General features: G+C 34.8%; 1 long non-coding RNA gene across 1 annotated transcript in view; it reads right to left on the bottom strand.

Annotated features, from left to right (window-relative positions):
• Window positions 1-2,369, bottom strand: part of LOC111768345 (uncharacterized) — a 90,788-nt gene extending 88,419 nt beyond the window's left edge. The window contains exon 1 of the long non-coding RNA XR_002800618.2: window positions 1,694-2,369. This is a non-coding gene — a long non-coding RNA (uncharacterized lncRNA). The remainder of the gene's footprint in view (window positions 1-1,693) is intronic.
• Between the last annotated feature and the right edge of the window lie 5,852 nt (window positions 2,370-8,221).

The raw sequence follows: 8,221 nt of genomic DNA, 5'->3' as shown, positions 1-8,221 counted from the left end.
GGGCGGTGTTTCACTCCCATAAAAGTGGTTTTCCTGAACTGCTCTTGCGCACTGATCTGAGAAATGGCCACGGGAAGTGCTCTGCTGTTTGCTTTGAAGATGGTGAAGAGCCAAGTGACCTCCTAAAAATGCAAGTGGAGAGATTTTTCTCAGATTTCAGCATCATTCCTTCATTCTGCAAATGGTTATTAACTCTCTAGAAATAGCTGGGCTTCTCCTGAGCAGCCAGTTTGTTTTTATCTCATTGACATGACAGATTCTTCTGCTGACTGCATTTCTCTTTTCGCATAGACTGCTAGAAAGCTCAGAGCCAAATTTGACAAGGACAGAAGACCTCATGGCACATGTTTTATATCTCAACCCCTGCTCGTTTCACTTTATTGTAAGTTAACAAACATTTAGTGAGCATACAATATGAGTCAGGTACTCTACCTGGGTTTTCTTTTTCCAATTTCTGTGTTTAATAAAGGGAAAACTTTTATATTTTATGTACTTTTCTAAGCTATCAAATGGAGAATACTAGGCTCCTAATTTTTAAGGGTACAGATTGCAGCCATAAGACCACATTTCTCCAAACTAGAGAATTAACTCGCTTCAATTCCTGGCAAGAAAGATGGTTTTCTATAAATTCCAATCACATCATATGGTTTGGTGCAAAATGAACTATCTATATGCATGAAGCTAATTGCTTAATAGCCCTACTAACATATGCTTTCTGAAAAAAATGTACACACACATACACATACAACAAATGTAATTGGTGGAATCCTTTGCTTAAAGGTCTCTGAAGTCTTAGCAGAAAGTTGTAAGCAAACCAAGAAACTTGCATGTAAAATTATTCACTTCTTATACCCTTTGAGTCAAGTGCAAGTCAGGAAGCGCTATCCCTCTTGGGAAGCCATCTGGCTATTCTTTCTTTTAAAAGCAATTTCTTCAGGTGAACAAATATGAAATGTGTTAAGTTTTTCTTGAAGGATATCAAAGGTGCACTTTCCTATGTTTTGAAAGTAATAGCAAACATGCAGGATCACAAATCTTTATTCGAAAAGTTGTCATGGAAGAAAGTTGCCTGCTCAAAAGTAATTCTTAGAAGTTGAATATAGGTAGTACACTACCTTAAGGACAACCAGGAAGAGATTATAAAAATATAGAGGCATTCTAATAAAATAACACTTTAAATATTTTTAAATATAGAAATTATTTTAAAAATAATTTGTTATCCTTTTGATAGAATGATATATCAAAATTTAATGCTCCAGTTTTAAAAATCTTTGCCTAGGAAGCTCAGTCAGAAATCAGGATTCAACATCTCAGTTATAGAATAATTGTCTCCCTCACAGTTTCAGGAAGAAAGCAATGCAACTTGTACCATGGAGATGAGAACTATCTCTGAATTATTTTTATATCCCAAATAAATACCTGGCACAATGTCAGGAAATTAGTAAGAATTCAATAAATGGTTGAGACAGAACATTGGTTGAGACAGAAGATAATATTAAAATATTTTTTAAGAAATTCATTGTAACTTGTGGCTGAGAGAAAAACAATAAGGACTAAGAACTCAAGTTTCTTGACCTCTAGATGAATTTTTTTGCATTATTTTTTTATTTTTTTATGTAAATCATGGATGACAAATTACCGAGCTTTTGTTTGGAGAGTCATTGTGTCATAAAAAATAGAGAAATTCACTTACAACACAATGTCTGAATGTAATTCAGCACAATGGCTGAATACAAATGACACTGGCAAAGGAGAGCCTCTCTGAGCAGAACAGGGCCATGAGGAGAGCGGGTACACAATAGAAGAAAGAGAAGAAAAATACATATCTCAAGATGAGGGAACCAGGACTTGGAGAAAGTAATGATCCAACATTGTGATGTCACTTCAATGTACATTCCAGGGAGCTGTTTTAATGCCAAATGGTTCCCTAGGAATTGAAAGCTGAGCTCTTCAAAGGAAAGGTGAAGTAGAGTGGTTTCTCCCATGGGAGAAGCCTTGGCTCCCCAAAAGAAATGTTAGATCCCAAGAAATGGAGAACCTATGCCAAATGCCCAGAGATTCTCTAGAAAACAGAGAGAGAAAGAATAGAGGAGATAGGTTTGGAATAATACATGGCGTGGTGTTATACTTTAAGAGAGGAGTTAGGTTTCCAAACCAAAAGTTCTCTAGGAGTATTACAGAATTCTCGGGCTAGCATGGCAAAACAGAAAGTGGTAAGATTTTTCTTTGGTCTTCTCAATTCTTGCCTAGTCTACTATACGACACTTAGGTTAAATGAAAAAGGAAAATTTTTAATTACTACAAATTAGATACTAGATAATCAAAGGATTGGCTTTTTTTTTTTTAAAGATTTTATCTTTTCCTTTTTCTCCCCAAAGCCCCCCAGTACATAGTTGTATATTCTTCGTTGTGGGTCCTTCTAGTTGTGGCATGTGGGACGCTGCCTCAGAGTGGCTTGATGAGCAGTGCCATGTGCGCACCCAGGATTCGAACCAATGAAACACTGGGCCGCTTGCAGCAGGGCGCGTGAACTTAACCACTCGGCCACAGGGCCAGCCCCAGGACTGGCATTTTTTGGTTAGACTGTATCCTAAAAAAATGCCTAACATAAAAAAGATTATTTGAAAGAAACAGTTCATTAATATTTTGGGGATATAGGGATTTTTGTATTGATGAATTAGTTATTTCTTTAGTCAAATATTTATTGTATGCCTACTATGTGTCAGGCATTATGCTGGGTGTTGGAAACATATGGTGGGCATTGTTGTATGCTCCCTGCTTATATTTCTTATTCTAATTGTACATCACAAAAGGAAAAGAAAATAAAAGTCTTTCAATTTTAGAGACTAAAAACAGCAAGAACACAACTGTATCTTCTTGAAGGATGTCTGTAAGTATTTTATGCTAGGAAATATATAATATTTGTTACGGACTTGGATAACATGACTCCTACTTTAAAAACCGAAGACAAAGCTTTTCTTTTCCTGATTAGGCAATATACCAAAATTGAAGGAAAAAGCTGGGAATTACAAAAAAGTATAGAAAAGAAAATTAACATCACCTGCATTCATACCAACATTCCCCCTCCCTTTTTTTCTTTCTTTTTTTTTTTACCATTTATGTCATTTTGGTATAATTCCTTGCAGACACACACACATATAGTTTATAAGCCTAGGCTCATAGTGTATGAATGTTTTCATATTTTTTCTATTTTATGAGCATTTCCATGTAATTAAAATTCTTCAAAAATTATATTTAGTGTCTGAATTCCATCGTATCACTCTTTCTTTCTCCCCAAATTCTAGCCAAATCTTTTACTATCATTCACTGAATAATCTATCTGCATAATTATTATCTACAATCTAATCTACATTATTAGGAACTTTTGTCATATTTGGTTCATAAAAGTGCTAGGGTTCATTTTATGTTAATCTGTTCCATTTTACTGATCTGTGTGTAGATCCTGGCTGCAGTCATACCATTTTAAATATGTATTGCAGTGCTAGAAAATATTTTCATATTTAATAGATCATGTTTCTCATTACTAATATTTTAAAAATTGTTCTCTGCTACTCTGAATCCTAACTATTTTAGAATAAGTTCTTCATGTTCCTAAAATAACCCCACTAGAATTTTCACTGATGTGCTCACGTTAAACACCTGTACATTAATTGCCATCTTTACAATATTCCCATTCAGAAGCATAATTCTTGACATTTGTCTTCTTGTATGTTGCTTAGCAAAGCTTTGTAATTCCTTCTAGACAGAAGTCTTATGCAATTCTTATTAAGAATATTACCAGATATTTTGTAATTGTGATTATTACCATGAATCTATTTTCCCTTTTCCCTATCTCTAAATCAAGATATTATTGATGGATGGAAAATTTAAAAATATATTATTTATTTCATATCCTGCATCTTAATTAAATCTGTTTAGTTCAAGTAGTTTTCCAGTTGATTCATTTGGGTTTCTCCATGTTAGAACGTGCTCAACATAAAAATACATTTACTCAAGGGAGGAGTCCGAAAATGAATTACAAAAAGTCATATTATGTTAGTACCTTCTCATTATTCCAATTTATCATATACTTCTGAAACCGGATGAGTAAGCCCTGGGCTATTTTAGGTATGTTTGATCAAAATTATATTGTATGTGATTATGCATTTCACGAAAATGAAAATTTGCTCTCCTTTTTTCTAATAAATCTTATATCGGTTCATTGCCTTACTAATTGCTAGAACTTCCACAATAATCTTAAATTGTAGTGCTATTGTTAGGCATCTTTGCCTTGTTCCAGATACTGATGTGGGCTGTCCGTGCTACGTACAATATAGTGGCTGTTTTCTAGGCATATTTGAAAGGCCTTCATCAGGCATAAAGAATGATTCCTGGCGGTATTAATATATTTACTCCTAGTGCTATCGGGAAGACCAAGGATGGTGGTCATACAGGAGAAGTTCCATGTTTCCACAGGGAGTTTACCAAATGGAAGATTGCCCTTCTTTAATAATTCTTGGGTAAGGCACACTTCTTCCTTTCCTGAAGTAATTGCTGGATTTATCAGGAACGTTCAAACAAGTTTCCCAACTGGATGTGCTCAACATAAATACATTTCCACTTAGGGCAAAAGCCTGTAATTGTCATAGAAAACGTTGTATTATTTTAGCCTGTTATATTGACCCAACTTATCATATTCTTCTGAGACAGAGTAATCTAGCCTTGAGCGATCACTGGGTATGTTTTAGTGATAAAACAGTTTCTGCATATCATTTAGAGCTCAGTGAATTTTATCAAAATCTGCATTCTTTTGCAAAGAAACTTCTGCTAAGATCATGTGATATCATCCACTCTAATATAATTTTTACGTGGTTTTCAGTAGCTGGCCATTCAGTGACAGGCCAGGTTTTACTCACAGTCTGATCCAGTTTAGCAGTCACAAACGACCAGCACAAAGAAATAATTTATTTCCTCTTGGCTTTAACACAGTCAATGTCCTGAGAGGGAGAGTGGTGCTAATATACCTGAGCACTTCAGTGAAAAAGATGGAAAATCACTTATGGTGCTCAAATAAAAAGACTGCTTCGAGGTGAAAGGAGTCTGGAAAAATCTGTTGTAGGTACAAAGCTCTGCTGGGTAATTCTTTCCCATGTCTGTGGGCAAATAAAATACAATTTTTTCCCCACTTTCCATTATGGGAATAAAAAGGAAACATTAAGAGGTTTTTAAAATATATATATCTCTCTCTCTGATTTTCTGTGGGTAAAGATTTGTTAACAGTATCTCCTGTGTTCCAAAAGTATAATTATTTGATTCAGATGCCTTCTTATTTTATGAAATTCATTTGAGCAGTTTGTGCTCTTTTCTGCCAAAGATTTCATTAGATTCACAAATAGAACAATATAACATCGTTAAACAAGGCGTGGTAATCCTTTTCAATCCCATTGTGGAACAAAGTACAAAAAAAGCAAATTATTTCTAAGCACTTCCAGGGTGCCACTATTCTCCATTTGACCCGTGTTAAATATTCTCATTACAATTACTTCAGATGAATACAAAATCTCAATTTAGTCCCAACCCTAGGGAAATGAAACATACTGCTCTGAGATGAAAGGCCTAATGTTACCTAGTTATTTGAATGCGCTGCATGTTCTTAACACGGATCATAAGCGAGCTGTATTTTAATAACTCAAATCATTGCACATTCAAAACAACATCTAGCTACCAAATAAATGTCATAAACCTGATAGTGCAGAAGAAACAAACAGAAACCTGCATATTTTAACTATTGAATCCATGATGGAATCCCACATGGTTCCTGTCGATATTTTTCAAAACTCTTAGCCTTCTCTTAGAACATAACCGACTATATTAATTAATCGGTAGGAGATGATTGACAATAAAATCTAGGGTATGGTATTTTGGTAATCCAACAGCATAATTTTTGTTAATGTCAGCCATCACTTTATACCTTTTAAAATTCCACTTTTGCGTTCATTGTCAGACTTTCGAGTAGTCTTTTGGTAGAAATTTTACGTTATGTTTTCAAAAAGGAGGCCTGACTTCAATTAACATTTCCTTGACAAGGTATAACAATATTGTGCATCTAAATTTTATTTATTTTCCCTTTCATTGTTGGCAATCCCCTAAGCTTGAAAACATTTTTCTTCTCTCTGATTTGACATTTGGCAAACATCAATCTTTCCTGTACTTAAATGCACCATAGTTGACAAGCTGCTCTTGTTCAAGAACCTCAGCTTATATAGTGCTTTAGTATGCCAAAAATTTTTTCTTTATTCACTAGCATGATCAGTTCCTGTCTTCGGAAATTATCATCCTGTCTACAGAAATTAAGTAGGTGGCCTGGAAAAAATTTGTTTTCTGATAAATTTGATTACATCAATGTCTGAATGACTCAGGACTAAATTTAGAAATTTATTATTGAGCACCTTTGTGTTCTTTCTTCTGTAAGAGCATTACATCTTTAAAGAAGATTAGTTGGATAAATATTCCAGTGCTCTTAAAATATTAGAAAGAAAATTTGCTTCCACAAAGTCCTTGCTTATTTAAAACACAATTTTAATATCTTTTGTTTGTCTTTAAATAATTTGAGGCCATATGAAATTCTTGAAACACAAATTAAACAGAGGTTTAGCCTTCTTGTCTTACTTTTAGGAATGTATGATCTTTTTTGCAGGGGAGGAGATGGGTCATATCTAAAACTCTGGATAATGGGGCTGGCCCCGTGGCTGAGTGGTTAAGTTCGCGTGCTCCGCTGCAGGCAGCCCAGTGTTTCGTTGGTTCGAATCCCGGGCACGGACATGGCACTAGTCATCAAACCACGCTGAGGCAGCGTCCCACATGCCACAACTAGAAGGATCCACAACGAAGAATATACAACTATGTACAGGGGGGCTTTGGGGAGAAAAAGGATAAAAATAATATCTTTAAAACTCTGGGTAAGAACTTTCATGAGAAAAAACTCTAGCAAAATACTGTGAAAAGAGTCATTCATTGATTATAAGTGTAATCAAGCTACTCAGTTCTAGACATTTTTCTTCTTTCCATCAAAATTTAAGATAAAATCTTCTTAAAAATACCAACTACATAACAACAAAACTACATTTCAGTGTTGCCTGAGTGGAAGTTTTCCTGTTTGGTCCTCCAGAGGAACAGCCGACATTGTCTGTCTGTCTGTAATTCTCTGTCTCTTAGTGTGTGAGAGAGCACCAAAAGGAGAAAGAGAGTGGGAGGGAGACAGACAGATGAGAAATGAGAAAACTGAGAAAAGAGTAGGGAAGGTTAAATGCAAGTGTAGATACAGAGTTCAGAGTAAAAATCATTCCCACATTTGATTGGAGAGCACTCGTATATATGATTCCACAAAGGAAGGAAATAAAAGGCCTAGTGACCTTTTATTTTATAATATACGATATACAAGTGACTTGTGTATTACTTAGACTTTGAAGTTTTTTTAAAGAAACAATAAATATACGTAGAATGTTTTGAATTCCGTATCGCTTGCATTAGTGCTAGTCTTTTTCTTGGCTTATTATCAGTCTTGAGATTTCTATCAGAATGTTATCCATGCCATTTTAATCAATGCTTCTGAAATTGTGCTAGAGTGTTGGAGAAATCTGGAATCTTTGGGGTGTATGGTCCATTTGCCAGAGCAGCAGGAATGCAAGTAGTGTTGTTTTGCTCTAAATGATACAGTAGAGAGTTTATTTTGAATGTGATGCCCCTGGATAGGTCTAAGTTACCTTGTCCTCTTGGCCCACTGAACATTATTAGATATTTTTGACTACATAAACTTGGTCAATTACTCTTTCAATATCATACATAATCTATTTCTTTAACAACTTTTTCAAAAGATTGATCTTATCAAAATTTAGTGGAAAGTTTCTCTTTGATTAGTGGGATCACACTATCATTTTGAAAGCATATAACTAAACTCTTGATATTTCCAATTGTCTCTGTGGATGCACACTATCCTATTTTGTTTATCAGTATCACGATCAACACTGAGCTCTTGACTATGCAAGGCAGTGAGCTAGATGCTGGGAATGTAGTAGTGTCAGTCAATAATGAAGATAACTTGATAAATTTATAATTAAATGTAAAAACCTTTAGTTTTCATGACTTTGCAATTTGTTCACAGAAACAAATTCACAAATGAAAAAAAAACACTGTTGGACTATGTCTTGATTTTTAGTTTGGA

The sequence above is a fragment of the Equus caballus genome, chromosome 1 (assembly GCF_041296265.1).
Source record: "Equus caballus isolate H_3958 breed thoroughbred chromosome 1, TB-T2T, whole genome shotgun sequence".
Taxonomy (NCBI): domain Eukaryota; kingdom Metazoa; phylum Chordata; class Mammalia; order Perissodactyla; family Equidae; genus Equus; species Equus caballus.
Note: the sequence above shows the minus strand (reverse complement) of the source record. Positions and strands in the feature narration are given on the sequence as shown.